Below are 9,592 nucleotides of genomic sequence, written 5' to 3'. Positions count from 1 at the left end.
ATCATATCATTCATTTTTTTATTTCCCGTCCTACATTATTGAATATAATATTTCCATACGTATTAATCATATCTTTTAGTATAATCAATGAATACATAAAACAGGCCAAATTTGGAAGATCTATATACAACAGCACCGATTTTGATAATTTTTTTGTGTAATTTTGTTTTTTTATTATATTTAAAATCAGAAACCTTTTGGAGGGGACAAACAATTATTTATATTGTTTAAACAATATTTATTATATTTATTTAAAAAATTAAGTTTTGACCTCATTTTTTTCTGACAATCTCTTTATATACTAATTTCAGAATAAAAAAAAGTTGCTAAAATAAATTGTATATCAATAATTATATATTTACATCGTAAAAATTTCCTGTGTGGGTCAAGAAATATGTATGTGGTTGACACACTCTTGCGTTATATTTGGTTAAAAATTCATCTTTTAAGGTATAAAATTAATCATTTGGGTCGAAAATTCCACTATTGGGTTAAAAGTTGAAGTACTTTTTTAAAAATATATTGTTTGGTGCATGGCTTTAGTTGAAAATTGATATCTTTGGTTGACAATCTAAATTTTTTTTAAAGCCCTTGACTTTTGTTTGATTGTATACTTTTTAAATAAAAATTAAACTATTTCGGATGAAGATTCATCACTTTAGTTAAAAATGCATCGATTTGATAAAAACTTTAACTATTTTTTTAAACATTCGGTTTTTTTTTAAATTAATTTTTTGATTGAAAATTATAGTATTTCATTTTTTGGTAAAATTTATTTTTCTCAAAAGGAAATGCAACTATTTGGCTGAAAATGTGTCTTTTATAGTTGAAAATCTAATAGACTGTTTAAATTTTTTTTTAAATTTGCCTTTTTCTCCAAAAATCTAATCTTCTCTGTTGAAAATTCATGTTTTCGATTGAAGATTAAATTATTCAGTACAAAATTATTCTATTTTGAGAGTAAGAAAGTTTTGTAATTTTTTTTTTTAATTTCAAAAAATTGTTATTCACATTTATGTATTCCATGTGTTTTTGGATGGCCCATTCTGAATACTTTTTAATCCTCTATCATAATTTATCGCAAGGGTAATAGTTATTACTAAAGCTCTGAAATAATTAATTATAAATAATTTTGATCTCTTCGAGATATTATCATGAAAAGAGACCATGGGAAAGTAATTTTGGAAATAGATAGTTTCAGAGATGTTTGTGGATATTTAGGAAAAAGAAGTTAATAAGTTGTTAGAGACAGTAAAAATATGTATATAAAATTTCCACGTAGCGTGGTAATAAAAAAGGTAATGTCGATAGGTTCTGCGAAGAATAGGCTATCTATTTGATACAGTTAAGAATTACGCTAAGTTCATTTTGTAGGAAATTTAGTTAGAACGTAGAAGTGTTAAAATAAATTAAAATCTTAAAAAAATTTTTTTTTTAAGTTTTAGGAGCCTAAATTAAATTATAAACTCTAATACAAAATGCTGAAGTTTTGAATTCGTTGGAAATATTTCGAAAAATAATACGATATTTATTCCTCCTGAAAACTTAGGTAAATGAAGTTAGCCTAATTCTTAAAAGAAACGAAATGATAGCCTATTCTTCGTAGAACCGATCGATGTATTCGTTGAACTCACATGATAAACAAGCGTGGTATTGTTATTTTCCATTGCGATTAATCGTATCTCTGATACGCTGAATATTAATGAAAATGAAATTTTCTATTTTTTGTCTAAGCGTGTAAAGCCCTAAATTATTTACATATAATAAAATATTTTTACAAAACTGATAAACAAGTCTTCATAAAATTTTATTTATTTAAATTTCATGATATTTTCAGTAATTTCTGATACGGGCTATTAAATTTCTCACCATTAATTGTTTAAATACTAAATAAATAAATAAATAAAGACATTTCTCATTGTGTTATGTATATTAAACGTATATCACTGCACTATTATATATAAAAAAAATTATAAGTAATTATTCGAAAAATTTTTACTGTATTTTGATTCAATTTTTAGTTATTTATGACTTCAATATGAATAAAAAATATTAATATCTGATTTTTTTTTAGTTTTTGATGAATATCGTATAAAAAAATTTTTTACACTTAAATATCATTACAATTTTTTAAACAATAAAAATACTTGTTTGACCCCTTCAAAAGGTTTCTGATTTTAAATAATATAAAAAAACAAAATTTTTGAAAAAACCATTATCAAAATCGGAGCTGTTCTCGAGGACTTCCAGCTAAAATGCTTCGTTCTCGCTACTATTTGGCTTCCTTGGTATTTTGGCAAGTGCAAAATTAATTTTTTAATATATTCAGCAAAAAGTACAAGTTCTTTACTTAGAACACATAAAACTCCCACCAAATGGAGCAAAATATGTGTTTCCAATCAGTGTTAAAAAATGCAATATGTATTTCAAATTTTTTTTTATAAATCTGAATTCATTAATTTTTATCCAAACAGTAAAAAGATGAACTCCGATGTATAAATTGTATAAAAGACGCACCTCAAATTGTTTTGATAGTTGTCGTGCCAATCGATGTCCGAAAGAAATTGCTTTTCCATAATTTTCAGAATAAAAATAATATTACTAATAATGTAATTACAAATAAAAAATATTATTTTTAATATAACTAAAATTTATGAAAAATACTTTCATTTTAATAAATGATATTTTTTGTTAAGGAGAACGTTTTCTACACCTCTACTGTTTCCAACTTTAAAAGTGAATTTTTATATAGCTGAAATTATTAAAGCAATGTTTTTCAAAACAAATAATTGTATTTTCAGATTGTGCACTTTAAAAACAAATTGGAAACATTTATCTAATAGGAATCATTTCACCGAAGAAATAAGCCAAGATCTAGTATCTACTAATATTTAACCATTTTTAAAAAATGGTTAAGAACCAGCAATAAGAAAAAATTTAAATAAAAAAACTATTGCTAAAATAATTATGTTTTGTAATGTTTTAATTTGGTACATTCTCATCATTTATGATTTAAAAAGTATTAGAATTGTCCAGAATTGAACAGCACAGTTTTTCAACGGAACAAATGAACGGATCAAATCGAGCTCTGGAACACATTTTTTAGGACCTGAAAGAAAGAAAGAGTCCTTAGCCAGATATTTTGGATGGAAATTCGAAAAGTTAGAGCATTTTCTAAATTGTAAAAAATTGTAGCTTTTAAAGACCTATAATTTTCCCCTTAATCATAAGAAATGACTGATAATATCATTGCAATTGTTAAAATCATCGAAAACTTTCTTTTTTCATACACCTGATTATTTGTACGATAAAAACGTAAAAGTAATTTTACGAAGTTGATCGTATGATTATCATGAAATTATTTTAGCTTGAAATTTGAAAAAAGTTACAAAATGACCCGCTCTAAATTAATTTTGGTATTTGTCGCAACAAGCAAAGAAAAAAATATTAATATTATTATTAGGTGTATCGATTAAAGTGGTTTGAAAAAAAATGTTGCATGTTTTATTTAATCTTTTTGCTAATCTAGTTGGAGATTTCCTAGATTAAGAATTGAAATCTGAACATTTTTTTAAAGCTAGGAACATCAAATAAAAAATCTAAATGAATGGGATATTTTCTTTTAATTATTTGATAACATAATGGAACAGAGTTTTTTTAACTTTCAAAAATAGAAAAAGTTGAATAAAGAAGAATTTATTTTGCTGGAATATTTGTTAACACTGTTGATTCCATGTTGATATGGCACAGTTTTTTCCAATGATAGAATAGAAGAAACTAGAAGAGAAACTTCTTGTCATACATTAAGCACATTTCAAATAAGATTTTTAATTAACCAGACGTTATCTCTTAGAGAGAAATAACCCAATTTTGTACAAAAACAAGGTTTTAGAAAAAATATAAAAAATAAGTTTCATGCTGAAAAAATAAGTGACAGGCTGGTAAATATTGTTTATAATAATTTTATACGATAATAGCGACCCAGACTCACAACATTATTGACACAATTTGAAATTATTGTTTCACTCAGCCTTCATTTTCAAACTTCTTCATCCCTGGCATATCCGCCAGTCCAAAAATTAAAATTTTTAAAAATTACACGACTTTCAAGATTTTAAAAGATTCCAAAGGGTTTCAGAAAACTTGAATGATATCAAGGGACTTTGAGAAATTTCAAGATGTTTCATCCTTAACATTTTATAAATAATTTTAAGATTTTATAACCATTTTAAATTTTATAAAGCGCAAAACCTGCTCTTTTGTCACAATGTCATTCAATAATTTTACGGCAGCAGGCATGGGTAAAGCTGAAGGGAATTTGGAAAAAATTGTATGATGAAAACTATTTAAAATTTAAGCTCACTGCGGCTGCTGAAAACTCAGGTATCCCTTTTCTTCATATACACAAAATAAGTTTCAAAATATACTTGGTCATAGGTCGGGTAAAATCTGCAAATCACAAAAAAGGGAATTTGAATGGTCAGGGAATAAACTTGTAAAATCTCAAATTTTCATTTAAAATTTTTTTAATTTGGTTTGCAAAAGATTTCTACTTCTATTTATCTTTGCAAATACTTTCTCCTAAAGATTTTATTTTTAGTTGTAAATTTTATTATCTGTTCAATGATTCAAACATTTGAATGAAAACTCAACAATGTTTTTTTTAAATTCGTCTTTTTAATTTAAAAAATTATCTGTTATTATATAAATGGGATCTTTTTTGGATAAAAATGCATCTAGTTCGGTTGAAAATTTTAGTATTTTGTTGAAAAATTATCTTTCTGTGTCGAAAATTCAAGTATTTTCTGAGATAATGTACTACTCGTTGAAAGTGTGTATTTTGACGTTGAAAAGTCAACTCGAATTTTTTGGGATGAAAATTTAACCATTTTTTTTTAATTTGTCTTTTGAATTTGAAAATTCATCTGTTTTATTAGACATTTTATTTTTTGCGGAGGAAGCATTTTTGATTTTTAAATAATAGACAAACTAATGTTTTAATTTTGAACAATTTAAGAATAGAAATTTACAAAAAATACAAAATAATGCAAAACATTTCTAAGTGAAATGAAAAATCAGAAAAATAAAATATTGTATTAAAAAAAATTAATATTAATATTATAGGTCATTCGACTTGCATCGAATCGAGGAATCTTTTCCGTTATTGCATCAATTTTTAATTATGCTAATCAAAAATTGGACTATAAAAACTTTTTTTTTTTTTAAGTATTATACATACAATACCATAGCTTCCCTACCGGTCAATACAATGTATTAATATTATAAGTCAATTTATTAGTCTCGAATCTGTTTCAAGCTACTAGTGGTTTAATGAAATGAATTAAAATTTTTTGGAATATATTACCATTACGAAGCTTGCTATGCGGAAGCAAAGTTAAATAATTTGGTTGAAAATTGAACTATTTTGTCAAAAATTAGATTTTTTGTTTATATATAATTTTTGTAACTGAAAGTATAACTTTTTTAAATTCCCCTTCTTTAGTTAAAAATTCTCTTTTTTTTTGTAAAAAACTTATCTTCTTGATTTTAAGTTTGATCTTTTTTGGGTAAAAATGCAAAACTTTCGTTCAAAATTTATTAGTTCGAAAACTTTGAAATTCAAATGAACTTTTTTCTTTCATTACTAAAAAATTTTCATTTATCGAAAATTCATCTTTTTTTATTAAAAACATTCATTAAAAAAAATGAAATTTCATCTTTTTTGGTTAAAAGATCAACATTGCAATTTTTTGTTAAGAATTCATGTTTTAGAGCGTTCACATATTACGTCAAATTAAAAAAGGGGTTCTGTTTCTGATTCTTAACATTTTGCTGTTAAACTATCATTTCTAAGCTTTTATAGAGTTTTTAAAGAGATAAGAAAATTTTAATCCTGTCACAGAGGTACATTTTCGCCTCCGAGAGACATTGGAAAGGGATAGGAGTTTGAACATTATTATTTCTGTGACCATTCATAGGGGTGCTTTCACGCTACCACGAGAGGTTGTAAAGAGCTAAGCGTTTGATTCATATTACTTCTGTGACCGGAGACAGGGGTAGATTATCTCCCCCCCCCCACAAGACATTAGAAAGGGTTAGTGGTCTGGCCAACGCTATTTCTGTGACCATTCCCAAGGGTGCCTTCCGCCACCTCGAGGAGTAATTGGACAAAGGTATTGGTTTGTCAAATATTATTTATTAGCCTAATCAAAAGGGTACATTTCCGCCCCCAATGAATGCCTTCCCGCCCTCTTTAAAAGACGTTGGAAAAGGGTAGGGGGTTGACTAATATTATTTCAGTGAACATTCAGAGGGGTATCTTCCAAATCCGACAGGATGTTCGAAAAGGGTAAGGGCTTCATAAAAATTATTTATGTGACCATTTACAGGGGTGTATTTTCGCCCCTCGCGAGACAATGGAAAGAGATAGGGGTTTTTCAGAAACTATTTCTGTGAGCAGTTACAGGTGACCAATAACAAAATAAATCTTAAATTATAGGGCCTTACTCTAAATTTTTCCAAGTTTTAACATTGAAAATTAAATTTTTACAGTACGAATGTTGAAAATGGCTGTTTTCGTAGCCTGCTGAGCATTCCGAAAATGGCTGTTTGGGATCCAAATGAACTCACAACAAATTCAAAATATATGTATAATAATTATTGAAACCTATTTTATTCGCGCGCGTTACCTAAACTGTTAGAAAAATCTGTAATAATGTAGAATTTGTCGATTAAATTGTTTTTAACGATTTAAGTGCGACTTACTGGTGGCACTTTTAGCAAAATTTTCCCTGAATAGTAGAAAATTAATGTGAATACAGTTGATTGTAGGTTGACTCTGTTGTTTATTTGCATAATTTAACATTTCGAATTAAAATACAATTCAAATATAGGATAACTGGAAGAATTTTTGTTTTGTTCATAATGATATTATTTCAGTGATTATTATGAATGTATACATGAAATTTAATGTATCCCGCTCTTAATGTCGCTTGAATATGCTTGAGATATTAATTTTATTATTATTTTTTTTATTATTATTTTACAATTGAACGTTTGTTTTCTATTTCTAAAATTATTTTGTTTCTACCCACCTTACTATTCAGTTGTTTAAATTTATATTTTATAAGAAATTAAACCAATAAATTTCTCTTTTTTCATACAGAATTGAGTCGAAATGGATGGTTTTGGGGGAAAGGAGCACAAGAAGAGACGAAATTTGGTCATAAACTTACAGAAAGACCACAGCTTCTCTACAAATCGATTATCCAATATTATAATGTTGACTTCAGGACTACTCCTCTGAAAGAATATGGTTACGGCGGCGATTCTTATTACTTTGGAAGAATCAACGCTGCTGGCAAAATACTCCACTATTCCTACATGTGCCACCGCAATACATACCTGTCATTATAGAAAAGCTTCAATTAACCTTTCGCGGGCTAAGGGAGATTACTGTTGTACAGCTTTCCGCAATGGATGTAAAGCAGCCTAGAATGTTAAGATTAGACACAGCGAATTTTCCACACGTCGATGGGCAAAAAAGACATATAAAACCGAATTAGAAAAGCGAAATTTTCTAGGAGTAATGTCGTTCACGTGTGGCGAAACGACAAAAGATTTTAACCCCGCTTTCTCCGTATATTAAACAATCTTCGTGTGTGTTGTGGTTTTTGGAAAATGAATATTTCAATAAAAGTTTTGGTGGAAAATTAATTAAAGGTTTTTGGGTATAATATCATAATTTTCGAAAGAAAATGTGGACTCGGCGTTACAGACTCGAATATTAAAAACAGGGGACTGCGATATAAAATCCTTTTCAATTGTGTAGGAATTGGCATGCTTCACATGTAATTGTTGCGTAAAAAAAAATATTTTTTGAATATCTTAGATTCTGGCCTTAAATATCTTGGATATTGTCAGTTGAAATCTTCATTTTAATATCTAAGGATGCTCTACTTCAAAATCTAGATTTCTGTTTCATAGTTGGATCGCTAAGATATATTGAGGAAATAAATGTACTATGTGTGATATGACAATTTCAGAATTGATGAAATATTATTTTTGTGAAACCCTAATGATTTTAATAGATAAATAATAAAATGTATAATTAACATATATTTATTACATTTTTTCTTCATTCTCCGATCTTAACCTTAAATCTTGAATAGCTTATTGCATAAAAAGCTTATTGCATAAAAATAATAATACGGGATGATGTTATTAATAATAGTTTTTCATTTATACGGTGATTATTTTTCAAAATATTATTAAAACTGTATAAGCTTCAAACTTTCGTCGTATGTGAAATGCATTATGATAGTAATTATTACCAAATATCACAATCAAACGAACTACGACTGATTATAATTTCGTTTAGTTAGGTTCGTGAAGTGCATTAACTTTACTATAACGTATTATCAATTTATTTAACTCGTACCGAATTAAAGCTCGTTCCATCAAAACAAACACATAAAATATACTTTCGATAAAAATTAAGAGAACTAATCATCATCAGACACTATTGACAATAAAAGTCTAGTGGGAAATCAATCCTAAACATACTCTTCAGCGGAGTGGATAACGCCCAATTATAGTTTATTATCATGGATTATCGCTATATGCAGAATTACTTACGATTTCCTATAAAAGATTACTTGGCGTTGCATATTATTACTCTAGAATATTTAAAATGATCGTGGATTACTTTTTAACCAAAATATTTTATTTTAATCAAAATACATTAACAGTTTGTCAAATAGTTGAATTTATAACCAAAAAGATACATTTTTTCACCGAAAAAGACGAATGCTCAACAACATACATCAGTTATTAACGAACCAGTTTAATTTGTAAATAAAAAAGATCAATTTTAAATAAAACAGTTGAATTTTCAACTAAGAAATATCAGTTTTTCACGAAAAATGGAATCTTTCAATTTTTACTTTAAAAATTAATTTTTAACGGGAAAAACACATTTTCAACGAACCATATAAATTGTTGAATAAACCGGCAAATTTTTTACTTATTTTATGAATCTTTAATTGGAATAGATCAACTTTATGGTAAAATTGTCAACCATAGATATTAACTTTCAAACAAAACGATGAATCTTCAACCAAAAAGATCAACTTTAACAAAGTTTTTTAATTTTCTACAAAGAAGATTACTTTTTAATCCCAAACAATGTTTTTTTATAGAAAAATGTAATAGTTGATATTTAATCGAAACTAATTTCAATTTAAAATTGAAAAAATTTGAAAAAAAATGAATATTCAACTAAAAAGTTGAATTTTCGATCAAAAGGCATACGTTTCAACAAAATTGTTTAATTTTTCCAAATAAAAACTTGACGTTGTAACCAAGAAGATTAGTGCTCAACAAAATACAAGAATTTTTAACCTAGTAGTTTAATTTTCAAGTATAAAAAATACATTCACAATCAAAAATAAAACAATTATATTTTCAGTTGCAAACATCAATTTTAAACAGAGAAGCGACAGTTTTTTAAGCAAACTAGTTAAACTTTGAACAAAATAGTTAAGTCTACAACGAATAAATGAATTTTCGAGCCAGAATCTTAATTTTAAAT

Source organism: Belonocnema kinseyi, chromosome 2, assembly GCF_010883055.1.
Source record: "Belonocnema kinseyi isolate 2016_QV_RU_SX_M_011 chromosome 2, B_treatae_v1, whole genome shotgun sequence".
In the NCBI taxonomy this organism is placed as follows: domain Eukaryota; kingdom Metazoa; phylum Arthropoda; class Insecta; order Hymenoptera; family Cynipidae; genus Belonocnema; species Belonocnema kinseyi.
Note: the sequence above shows the minus strand (reverse complement) of the source record.